At 42.7% G+C, this 13,628-nt stretch overlaps 1 protein-coding gene across 9 annotated transcripts in view; it reads right to left on the reverse strand.

The window, feature by feature from the left end:
• Window positions 1-13,628, reverse strand: part of nos1apa (nitric oxide synthase 1 (neuronal) adaptor protein a) — a 479,658-nt gene that overhangs the window by 307,131 nt on the left and 158,899 nt on the right. The gene's annotated exons all lie outside the window — the stretch shown is intronic.

The raw sequence follows: 13,628 nt of genomic DNA on the forward strand, positions 1-13,628 counted from the left end.
CGTGCGGTACAGCTCCAGTGACCTCCGCTGTTACGTGGCATTTGCGCACTCTCTTCAATAACAGCGAAGGTTTCCTCGGGGTGCTGTGGTTTCTGCCCATATCCCCAGGAAGTGCTGGCTGGCAGGTCACTAAGCTGCTATAAATTACCCCCACATGTGAATAAGTGCAGGAGAATCTGGGAGAGTTATTGGGCATGGGAGGGAGTACAGGTGATTGGGAAATAAGTGGGGAGTATGGTACTGCTCTGAGAACAGAGATTGACTCATTCAACTGAATGGATCCCTTCCATGTTATAGGCAAAATGCAACAATGACAACTCATCAGGAGATCTGTAATAGAAATCTACAGCACGTTACAGGCCCTTCAGCCCACAATGTTGTGCCAAGACTGTGTAACCTACTGCAGAAACTGCCTACTGCATAGCCCTCTGCTAAGCTCCATGTACCTATCAAGGATCCTCATAAAAGACCAATTAACCTACCAACTGGTATGTCTGAACTGTGGAAGGAAACTGAAGCATCCGGTGGAAAGCCACACAGTCATGGGGAAAATGCACAAATTCCTTACACTTCCCAAGGAATGATGTGCTGGTACAGAAGAGGTTTGCAAGAACAATCCAAAGAATAAAAAATAATGTATGAGAATCGTTTGATGGCTCTGGGATTATACTTGATAGGATTGAGAAGGATGAGAGGGAAGTGAGGCAGAGGTAAATCTCATTGAATCTACCGGATATTTCAAGGCCTGGAGAGAATGAATTCGGAGTGGTGTTACCTGTAGTGGGAGAGTTTAGGACCAGTGGCAAGAACCATAGAATGGAAAGACATCCCTTTAGAACAGAAGTGAAGAGGAATTTCTTCATCTCAAATTTAAGAAACTGTTAACACAAATCATTTAACACACACAAAATGCTGGTGGAACACAGCAGGCCAGGCAGCATCTATAAGGAGAAGCGCTGTCAACATTTCGGGCCGAGATGTTTCCAGCATCTGCAGATTTCCTCGTGTTCCCTATAGATGCTGCCTGGCCTGCTGCGTTCCACCAGCATTTTGTGTGTGTTGCTTGAATTTCCAGCATCTGCAGATTTCCTCGTGTTTGCCAACACAAATCATTTGCCTTTTTGGGAAGGGATTTATTGGGACAGTGCCAAGGTTGGGGAAACTTAGCTGAGAAAAGACACTGGCTAGGTTGGGCTCGTTTTTAAAAGAAAGTAAGCTGAGGGGAGATTGTGCTAATCTCTATTAGAGAATAAGCTAAATATTGCCAGTTATCTTGGCAGAGAGATGATAACAGGGAGATATAGATTTAATAAATAGAAAGATTAGAAACTCGAAGAGGAGTTCTTTGAATACTTAGTGTAATGGCCTGGTATTCTCTGCTCATAACTGTAGGGGAGGCAGCAACTCTCATATTTCAAAAGTAATTTATCACCCAACATGTTGTACCATCAATGTTTAATGATCTGATGCCTAGAACTGCTCAAAGAGCTGTGAATGTGATCCAATTAGAGCTTTGATTTTCTGTTATGCAACTATTCCAAAATTCCAGTGGTTGGGCATCTGGCACACGAAGTGATGTCAGTCACCCTCACTTTCTACTCATTAGGGACCTGGATCTAGTGTTTACTTCCAGCTTCATACACTCCTTAAACTTAGATAGAAAATTTGTTATAATATTGTGTAACATATTTTAAAAAGTGAATTATGTTGGAGAACTGATAGAAATAGCATTCAATAGTTTTTAAAATCTTCTATCCTGTCACACTGTAATCCCAAGCCTGCCAGAGATTTACTAGACTTGTGTCTTGTGCACACTGGTAAATTGCATTGATTAAAGCAGCACACACACAAAATGCTGGAGGACCTCAGAAGTCAGACAGCATTGATGGAAATGAATGTACAGTTGACCTTTTGGGCCAAGACCTTTCTTGAGGACTGAGAAGGAAGGGGCAAGACTTCAGAATAAAAAGGTGTGTGGGGGGGGGGGGGGAAGAGGCTAGCTGGACGGTGATAGGTGAAACCTGGTGAGTGGGAGGTTCCACTTTTGGCGGGTGGAGCAGAGGTGCTTGGCGAAGCGGTCCCCCAATTTACGGCGGGTCTCACCAATGTAGAGGAGGTTGCATTGGGAGCACCAGGCACAATGGACAACCTAAGCAGATTCATATGTGAAGTGTCGCTTCACCTGGAAGGACTATTTGGGGCACTGAATGGAGGTGAGGAAGGAAGTGAATGGGCAGGCGTAGCACTTAGGCCACTTGCAAGGATAAGTGCCGGGAGGGAGATTAGTGGAGGAGGGACAAATGGACAAGGAAATCATGGAGGGAGCATAAATTGTGGTACCACTTCACCGAGCACCTCCACACCATCCACCAAAAGTGAACTTCCTGGTGGCCAAATATATTAATTCCAATTCCCATTCCCATTCTGACATGTCAGTCCACGGCCTCCACTTGTACCGACATGAAGCCACCCTTGTTTTCCATGCGGGTACCTGCAACCTGATGGCATGAATATTGATTTCTCCTTCCAGTCAAAAAAAAGTTCCCTCCCTTTTTTCTTTTCCTGTATTCCCCTCTCTGGCTTTTTACCTCTTCTTGATCTAATTTCTCATCTTTTGTTCCAGTCCTGATGAAGGGTCTTGGCCCAAAACATTGACTGTTTTCTCTTTTCCTAGATGCTGCCTGGCCTGCTGAGTTCCTCCAGCATTTTGTGTGTGTTGTTTTGGATTTCCAGCAACTGCAGACTTTCTCATTATGAATGGAAATGGATTGCAGACAACCATACAGCAGACGGATATAAAAGTGGTAATGGATAGGAAACCAAAGTTTGGATACATGACAGGAAAATAACAATCACAAACAAGAGAAAATCTGCAGATGCTGGAAATCCAAGCATCACATACAAAATGGAGGCCAGGCAGCATCTATGGAAAAAAGTACAATTGTCTTTTCGGGGAGAGATCCTTCAGCAGAAAAATAACAATGTTTCCCCAACAGTGAATATCAACAATAGATGAACTAGTAAATACTAAAGAGGCTTTGATATTCTTGTTAAAGTAACATGCAGAAGGGATCAGCCAATGGAACCGTGGAGATCAAAAGAAAAAAGTCTGTTCATAAGTTACGAAATAAAAACAGAAAATGCTGAAAACACTGAAGTTAGCACCAGTGGATAAAGAAACAACTGGTGCTAACTGAGGGATGGCAACGATGTTCCGTTAACTGCAGTGGATCTGGTGGAAGGGGATGGAAGTAGAAGAAGATGAAGGAGAGCACATGACAAAATAAAAACAGTATGATGATGGAGCTGCGAGGTCTAGAACACAGTGGAACACAAAAAGAAACTGGGAATGCTGGTCTTGTGAAACTGTTGAATTCAATGTTGAATCCCAAGGCAGTAAGGTGGAATATGGAATATAAAGAGTAATTCCTTGAATTTATTGCCAGCTTGTTGGAAGAATGCAAGAGCAGACAGACGTCAGTCTGAAAAGGATTGGAAAGTTAATGGGGCACTGAGGGTCATCCTCACAGACAGAGCAGCAGTGTTCTGTCAAACAGCCATGCAACTTGCACTGAGTGACAGCTTTACAAACACCATCCCATGGATAAGAAACCACATGAACCACATGAACACTGAGTACAAGATTCTAAGCTGCAAGTGAGTTAGTGCTTCAACTGAAGAGGACAGTTTGGATTCCTGGATCTAGGAAGATGTTACATAGGTGCAATGGAAAGGTGTTCCCAAACATTTCCCTCTTTTTACACTTCCTTCAGACAGATCAATTGCAATTAATAATCCGTTGCTATCTGCTCTTTCCCTCATTTTCTCTCAGTCTCTACCCTAATCTAGTTCCAGCACTTTTTATTTTGATTAAAGAAATCTTTGCTCCTTTTAAGAAGCTTTAACATAATGGGGAAACTGGTCATGTTTCCATTGTCGACAACTTTGGCCAGAGCTCCTCTGGATACAACTGCTGGTTTTCAGCACTGGGCTCCAGGAAAAATATGAAGAGGTTATCAAAAATTACAAGGGTATCTTGACTAGCAAGGTAACTATGCTCAGGAACGGCAAGTAGTGTTCAAAACAGTTAAGTGTGAGGTATTATATTTTGGGATGTTGAATCAGAGTAGGGCTTTTACAGTGAATTTTTTTGGTCCTGGGGAGTGTTGCAGAACGATGGTACTGAGGAGTGGAAGTACATAGGTTCCTGAAAGCTGATGGTGAAGAAGGCATTTGGCATGCTAGCCTGCAGTCAGGGCATTGACTAGAGAGGCTTGGATGCTATTCTACAAAATATTAGTGAGGCTGCTCCTACAATATTGCACACAGCTCTGGTTACTCTGGTGTAGGAAAGATTTCATTAGGCTGGAAAGATGCCAAGATGATTGATAAGGATGTTTTCAGGACTTGAGGGCCTTACTTATAGGGAGAGGTTGACCAGGCTAGGATGCTTTCCTTGGGAGTATAGGAGACTGATGGGTATTCTTAGTGCTGTATAAAACCATAAGGAGCATAGATAGGGGGAATGCACACTGACTTTTTCTTGGGGAAAGGGAATCTAAAATGAGAGGGCATTGTTTTAAGGTGAGAGAGGAAAGATTTACAACAGACCCGAGGGGCAGCTTCTTAATGCAGAAGGAAGTGCATATATGGAATGAGCTTCCAGAGGAAGTGGTTGAGGCATGTACAATAACAATATTTAAAATACACTTGGATAGGTACGTGGAGAGGAAGGAGGATTGGAGAGAAATGGTCCAAACATAAGCAAATGGGATGAGTTCATTTTGGTTTCTTGGATAGCATGGGCCAAAGGATCTGTGCCCAGGCTGTATTATTCTATAATTCCAAAATGTAATCAAAGTTCAAAGTAAATTTACTATCAGAGTACATATATGTTACCATATACCTCTGAGATTAATTTTTTTGTGAGTATACTCAATAAATCTTTAGAATAATAACCATAACAGACTCAGTGAAAGACCACACCTTTGGCATTCAATCAGTGTGCAAAAGACAACAAAACTGTACAAATACAATAAAAGACACAATAATAATAAATAAATAAGCAATACATATTGAGAACATGAGATGAAGAGTCCTTGAAAGTGAATCCACTGTTTGTGAGATCATTTCAATGATGAGGCAGGTGAAGTTGGGTGAAGTTATCCCTATTGGTTCAAGAACTTGATGGTTGAGGGGTAATAACTGTTCCTGAACCTGGTGGTGTGAGTCCTGAGGCTCCTGTATCTTCTCAATGATGGCAGGAGTGAGAAAATAGCATGTCCTGGGTGGTGAGGGTCCTCGATGACAGATGTTGCTTTCCTGTGACAGCGTTTCTTGTAGATGTGCTCAATGGTGGGAAGGCTTTACCCATAATTGACTGGGCTGTATCCACCATTTTTATAGGATTATCAGTTCAAGGGCATTGGTGTTTCCATACCAGGTTGTGATGCAGCCAGTCAATATACTCTCCACTACACAGCTGTTGAAGTTTGTCGAAGTTTTACTTCTCATACCAAATCTTTGCAAACTCCTAAGGAAGCCGAGGCATTGCTGTGCTTTCTTTGTAATTGCACTTAAGTGCTGGGCCCAGGACAGGTTGTCTAAAAATAATAAACCAAGGAATTTAAAGCTGACCCTCTCCACCTCTGAACCTCCAGTGAGGACTGGCTTATAGACCTCCAGTTTCCTTCTCCTGATGTCAATAATCAGCTCCTTGGTCTTGCTGACATTGAGTGTTTGTTGGTATGGCACTGCTCAGCTAGATTAGCCTGAGCTTTAGAGTTGTAGAGCAGAACAGAAACAAACAGATTCAACATAATGAAAAATGAAAAAACATGGATGATGGAAATCTGAAACAAAAAGAGAAAATCTGCAAACAGTCAGCAGGCCCAGCAGCATATGTAAAGAGGGAAACAGTCAACATGTCAAGTCAACGAGCCTTTGTCTTAACTAGCTACCTTAAGGCCTAGTATGGAAACTTCAATCAATAGGAATGGACGAGACCACAGAAAATGGTGGACTCAAGCCCAGATCCTTAATGGACACAGATTATCTCATTGTCAAGGAGATCTACAAGAATGCATATCTCAGGAAGGTAACATCCATCATTAAGGACCCCCCCCCCCCACCAGCAGTCCATGCCCCCTTCTCGATGCTACCATCAGACATGAGGTAAAGGTCCCTGAAGACCACACTTCAAGGTTCAATAACCACTTCCTTCCCATTGCAGTTAGTTTATTGAATTGGGTTTTTTTAAAAAACTAACACCAGCTCAGACTATACGTATTTCCCTCAATTTGCACTAATACCATCAGGTTTATTTTGTCATGTGAGTTGAGTATAATTTATATTGATTTAAGCTCTTGTAAATTATATTTGTTATGTTTGCAGTGGCTTTGCTGCTGCTGCAGTAAACTAATGTTTGTGGCATTTATACCAGGTGTTTGTGACCATGACAATAAAGTGGCAGTTTTCAGCTGCTGGGGAGGAGGTGGGAGGGGGTTGCAGGGGAATAACTGTGAAAGGTGGAGGCAGGGATTGCTAGGGGGGTGGGTTGAGTTGTTGAGGGGAGGAGATAGCAGATGACAAAAAAGAGAGATGCACTCTAAATAGCTGGTCAGGGTGTGCTGATGGTGAGGGGGGAGTGTGAGTTGGTGATTTACAACTGCCATAACAGAGGGATTTCTCCTTGCAGATACAGCCAGTTCTGATATCCACAAATAAAGCAAGTTACAGGGAGTTGGAATGCTATTGTGGCTTAAAAAATTAAATTGTTCCAGGGCACATTGCATAAACTTAGTTTTCTGTCCACTTGGATTGTGCACGTTATCAGGTTATCAACTCTTCAAGGTGTTTGAAACTATGAAGGGATTTAATACCATTGGTCAATAACAATCTGTTGTGCTCTTGGAGAGTGGGGTTTAGAGGTGAAGGAAATCACATTGAAAACATCAAAGCTTAGCCATTCTGGAGCATTTTTCACAAAAATGGAATCTCCTTGCCCACATTCTCTTGATATCAGCTTCATCAAAGTTTATGAGGCTAATCAATTTATCACAAGGCATCAAGAGGTAAGAAGGAATTATGATTGATCAATGGTCAATTGGCTGAACTGGCTCAATCGTCTGTCCTTCCCTTTACCTGAAATCCCTCCACTGTTCAAAGCACTGTACCTCAATAAAACACAGCAACAAAACTTCATGATGGACCACATACTGAGAGCTAACCGCTATATCCCAGGTTCAGATAAAAAACTGGAAGGATAAGTTGCTTCTGTTTGACTTCACTTTGCACGTTTTTCGCTAAGTAATGAAACCTGGATCGATGTAAGACAGCCTTAATTACTAAACTTGTAGCCACAAAGCATGGCTGAGCAGCAAAATATCACAGTGTGCAATATGACACAACTTCATGCTCTTACAAAAACAAGGCACCTATTGTCAGAGTGAACACTGATATAGCTAGGCAGACTAACAGACGCTTATTCGCCCATGCAAAGAAAAGGTTCATATAATCTCCTCAAGGGGGAAATGAAAACCTGCTGCCCCTTCCCAGCCTGGTTTGTACATTAACTCTGATGCCAACTACATATAATGTCCTCAGGATAAATAATGAAGGGAAGTAAGCGCTACTTTGTGATTGTCATCTTAATTCCATTTAAAATATGCACATTATGCACACACACACACTCACTATATAAAGCATCCAGCAGAACTGGCCATTTCCAGTTTGGACCTTAAAATTATAACATAGTACTGCACCATCAGTTGAAAGCAATAACCCCCACCCCCATACCACAATGCATTCATGTGATGCTGACTAGGAAAGACAAAGCACTGCCACCTCTCACCCAACTTTACCGATACAACCAATGACAAATGGAGCTTGGCTAACTAATGTAGTCAAGCACCAGTAAGTACAGCTTTCAGCAGATGACCTCTTCCCATTCTGTCCTGGAAGCTGCATTGTAAATCAGATATATAAATTACAGCAATCACGTTAAACAATGTTACAGGAGGAGTTAACAGTCTATTCACAATGGAACTGATATTTCCTCAGATTGAACAGCTGGAATCGTAATGAACCAACTTTCTCAGTCACACACTTGTCAGCAAAGCAACAGATAAGTCTAAAAAGTCCCTGACCTTTAGCATTATCATGGAAAAGGATAGAATCAGAGACGATAGGAAAATTTTTAATTGGGGAAGGGCAAATTATGAGGCTATAAGGCTAGAACTTGCAGGTGTGAATTGGGATGATGTTTTTGCAGGGAAATGTACTATGGACATGTGGTCGATGTTTAAGGATCTCTTGCAGGATGTTAGGGATAAATTTGTCCCAGTGAGGAAGATAAAGAATGAATGGTAGGGTGAAGGAACCATGGGAGACAAGTGAAGTGGAAAATCTAGTCAGGTAGAAGAAGACAGCATACATGAGGTTTAGGAAGCAAGGATCAGATGGGTCTATTGAGGAATATAGGGTAGCAAGAAAGGAGCTTAAGAAGGGGCTGAGAAGAGCAAGAAGGGGGCATGAGAAGACCTTGGTGAGTAGGGTAAAGGAAAACCCCAAGGCATTCTTCAATTATGCGAAGAACAAAAGGATGACAGGAGTGAAGGTAGGACCGATTAGAGATAAAAGCCGGAAGATGTGCCTGGAGGCTCTGGAAGTGAGCGAGATCCTCAATGAATATTTCTCTTCGGTATTCACCAATAAGAGTGAACTTGATGACGGTGAGGAAAATATGAGTGAGTTTGATGTTCTGCAGCATGTTGATATTAAGGGAGAGGAGGTGTTGGAGTTGTTAAAATACATTAGGACGGATAAGTCTCCGGGGCCTGATGGAATATTCCCCAGGCTGCTCTACGAGGCGAGGGAAGAGATTGCTGAGCCTCTGGCTAGGATCTTTATGTCCTCGTTGTCCACGGGAATGGTACTGGCGGATTGGAGGGAGGCAAATGTTGTCCCCTTGTTCAAAAAAGGTAGTAGGGATAGTCCAGGTAATTATAGACCAGTGAGCCTTACATCTGTGGTGGGAAAGCTGTTGGAAAAGATTCTTAGAGATAGGATCTATGGGCATTTAGAGAATCATTGTCTGATCAGAGATAGTCTGATCAGAGAATCAGAAGGGTACAGAGAATCATGGTCTGATCAGGGCTTTGTGAAGGGCAGATCGTGCCTAACAAGCCTGATAGAGTTCTTTGAGGAGGTGACCAGGCATATAGATGAGGATAGTGCAGTGGATGTGATCTACATGGATTTTAGTAAGGCATTTGACAAGGTTCCACATGGTAGGCTTATTCAGAAAGTCAGAAGGCATGGGATCCAGGGAAGTTTGGCCGGGTAGATTCAGAATTGGTTTGCCTGCAGAAGGCAGAGGGTCGTGGTGGAGGGAGTACATTCAGATTGGAGGGTTGTGACTAGTAGTTTCCCACAAGGATCTGTCTGGGACCTCTACTTTTTGTGATTTTTATTAACAACCTGGATGTGGGAGTAGAATGGTGGGTTGGCAAGTTTGAAGACGACACAAAGGTTGGTGGTGTTGTAGATAGTGTAGAGGATTGTCAAAGATTGCAGAGAGACATTGATAGGATGCAGAAGTGGGCTGAGAAGTGGCAGATGGAGTTCAACCCAGAGAAGAGTGAGGTGGTACACTTTGGAAGGACAAACTCCAAGGCAGAGTATAAAGTAAATGGCAGGATACTTGGTAGTGTGGAGGAGCAGAAGGATCTGATGTCCACAGATCCCTGAAAGTTGCCTCACAGGTAGATAGGGTAGTTAAGAAAGCTTATGGGGTGTTAGCTTTCATAAGTCGAGGGATAGAGTTTAAGAGACGAGATGTAATGATGCAGCTCTATAAAACTCTGTTTAGACTACACTTGGAGTACTGTGTCCAGTTCTGGTCGCCTCAGTATAGGAAGGATGTGGAAGCATTGGAAAGGGTACAGAGGAGATTTACCAGGATGCTGCCTGGTTTAGAGAGTATGGATTATGGTCAGAGATTAAGGGAGCTAGGGCTTTACTCTTTGGAGAGAAGGAGGATGAGAGGAGACATGATAGAGGTATACAAGATATTAAGAGGAGTAGACAGAGTGGACATCCAGCGCCTCTTCCCCGGGGCACCACTGCTCAGTACATGGCTTTAAGGTAAGGGGAGGGAAGTTCAAGGGGGATATTAAAGGAAGGTTTTTCACTCAGAGAGTGGTTGGTGTGTGGATTGCACTGCCTGAGTCAGTGGTAGAGGCAGATACACTAGTGAATATTAAGAGACTCTTGACAGGTATATGGAGGAATTGAAGGTAGGGGTTTATATGGGAGACAGGGTTTGACAGTCGGTACATCATTGTGGACCGAAGGGCCTGTACTGTGTTGTACTGTTCTATGAAATAACCAGAATTCTGCTCTTCTGTTCTCAGCTTCACTATAAAGCAGGCTGGTCTTGGTCTGCAATAATATAACATCCTGGCTTCAGTACAACTCTCTCCCAACGATATTGCAATGGAAAGGGAGCAGCAATGGGAAATGATTAGTGACGGAGGATAGGGACACACACACACACACACACACACACACACACTAAAATATCTACATGAAGTGCTGCCTAAAGAAAGGTACATCTATCATCAAAAATGCACAAGGTCCTGCAGATGCTGGAAACGCAGAACTTCCACACACAAAATAGTAGAGGAGCCCAACAGGTCCGGCAGCATCTATAAACAGTCAACATTTTGGGCCGAGACCTTCCATGAGGGCAGGAAAAGGGATAAAGCCAGAATAAGAAGGTGGGGGAGGAGAAGGAGGACAAACCAGAAGGAGATAGGTGAAGCCAGGTGGGTGGGATGAAGTAAGAAGCTAAGAGGTGATAGGTGAAAAAGGCAAAGAGCTGGAGAAGAGGGAACCTGATAGGAAAGGAAAGTGGATCATTGGAGAAAGGGAGGAAGGAGGGACACCAGCGAGAGGTGATAGGCAGGTGAGGAGAAGAGGTAAGAGGCCAGTGGGGAAATGAAGAGGGAAGGGAAAGGGGAGAAAAGTCGCCGGAAGTTGGAGGAATCGATGTTCATGCCATGAGTTTGGAAGCCACCTTGATGGAGTAAGAGGTGTTGCTCTCCCAAGGCCTCATCATGGTAGAAAAGGAAGCCATGGACTGACACGTCGAAACAGGAATGGGGATAGAAACTGAAGCGGTTGGACACCAGCAAATTCCGCTTTTTGCATATAGAGTTGAGGCGCTCTACAAAGTGGTCCCCAATCTACACCGGATCTCACCAATGTGGAGGAGGCTACCTCTGCAGCACAAAAGTTCCCCGTCATCTGGTCTATACGATCTTCTCAGAGCTACCATCAAATAGGGAGTATAGACGCCTGAAGACTCACACTACCAGTTTCAAGAACAGCTACTTTCCTTTAACACTTAGTTTTTAAAACAACTTAATCACTACCTCAGTGAAGCAGCAATATATTGACTTTACACTATAAACAACTTCAGATTTTCTTGTCCTATATTTTTTTTAAATTCTGCATAATTTATGTTTCTCTTGTAAATGTTGTGTCTCTGAAGATATGTGCCTGTGATGTTGCTATAAGTAATTTTTTTGTTGCACTGTGTCTAACACAATAAACTTGACTTTGACACTGACACAAACATGCACATGCACAAATATCATTCCTCTCCCTTACTCTTTTGCCTTGAAGGTAGTTATTTTGAGATACAGTGACACCAACCAAGAAATATGTGAGGCCACTTATAGAAATGTCAAGATGCTTCCTTTCTTACACTACCAAGATATATGCTCCGGAGCAGGTTATTCCTACTGAGGTGACAGTGGCCAATAATATACCATCACCTTGTTATTCACACTTCACATCCTCACTGGAGACCCATCGGATGGAAGATTAACAAGAGAATAGAGTTCATTAAGAACAGAATGTCCATCAAGGACCCTACCCCATCTCATGCTCTAGTTCAACGCTACCCTAACAAACACGAAATAGGTTGGCGTGCTACAACAAGGCCTTGGAACAGGTAGGCCTTGCTTCCTTTACTGAATTGGCGTAAACTCCCTTTGCTGACCAATAACAGAGCAGACCGATAACTTGAGCTCTCTCAAGTTCTAACATCTGGCTGAGAATTCAAGCCTCATCTCCACTGTGATGGGAAATGAGTCACTCTGCAATTGATCCTTTTTTCATGTCATGTAACTTCTGATAGAAGGAATCTACAGTGTGACTTTGGAAACAATTTGCCAAGAAAGGCAAAGCTGATTGTGGTAATTGCAGAGGGGCCTCTCTTCAGTCTAACACAGAAGATGTCATTCTGATCCTTCTCCTCAACCAGCTCCTCCTGGTGGTTGGAGAATTGTTTCCAAAGTCACAATGTGGATTCCTTCCATCAGAAGGTACGCAACATGATCTCCCTTGACTGACCACTTTAAAAGAATCACTGGAAACACAGATCATTATATACGGCTCTTCCAGCTTTACACAAAGGCAAATATTGTCATCTGAATTAGATTGAAATAAATGTTGCCGCTGCTCCATAATCAGTCAGTGCAAATCAACACACACAAGATGCTGTAGGGACCCAGCTGGTCAGACAACAAACAAACAATCAACATTTCAGGCTGAGACCCTTCATAAGGATCAATGCAAATTGAAACTTGGATGAGATGTAGGGAGTTGCTTGTCTAGACTGAAGGCAATGTTGATCATGACTTTGAAGAGGGTGGTGTGAGAGACAAAGAAAAAATGTATCTCTTCGATGTATTTGGACGTAAACTATAGATGACTTGTACTTTTCAGAAAACCTGATCTTTCAGTAATAAAATAAAACAGTTGTCAAAAAAGCTAATGCTGGCCACTTCTCCATTTAGACAAGTTTTTGTTTCAGTCATGTGACCTCAACATGGCCCGAATGATTATGATACTGGGAGCACATCAGCCCTCTGTTATTGGTCAGCAATGGGAGTTTATGCCAATTCAATAAAGGAAGCAAACACCGTCTTACACTTTACCAGTTTCACTGAGCATATGGTGTTCCCTTTATATCCTCCCACCTCAACAGAGCATGTGAGGAAGCAGTTAATCTAGGTAGCTGAAGGTATGCATCTTTAAAGGAAAATTAACTCTAGGGATGAATGTTCTACAGATTCAATTTTATTTTGAAAGCATTCTACCAATTCAAATGAATTTCTTTCCAGTGGGTACATTAAAAAGGCAAGTATATACATTTCTGTAATGTTATAAATTTGGCGAGCAAACCTACCTGGAAGCATACTGGTCCTCCTCAGGTTCAGATGTGACCTGTCCTTTTTGCACAGGTCATATCTGCCCCAGAGGAGATCCTAATGATCCAAAAATATGAAACCCTGCCCCTGCACCATTTTCTTAGCAACTCCTTCATCTGTACTATCATCCTATTCCAGCCTTGACTAGCATGAGACACTGGGAGTCATCTGGATTACTACCTTGGAGTTCCTGCTCTTCAGCTTCCCTAACTCCCTATACTCACTGTATAGGTTTTCTTCTCCCTTTCTACCTATGTCACTGGTGCCAATGTGCACCAAGACCTCTACCTGCTCACCCTCCCTCTTCAGAATATTCTGTTACTGTTCTGAGGTATCCTTGACCCT

This window comes from Hypanus sabinus, chromosome 11, assembly GCF_030144855.1.
Source record: "Hypanus sabinus isolate sHypSab1 chromosome 11, sHypSab1.hap1, whole genome shotgun sequence".
NCBI classification, from domain to species: Eukaryota; Metazoa; Chordata; class Chondrichthyes; order Myliobatiformes; family Dasyatidae; genus Hypanus; species Hypanus sabinus.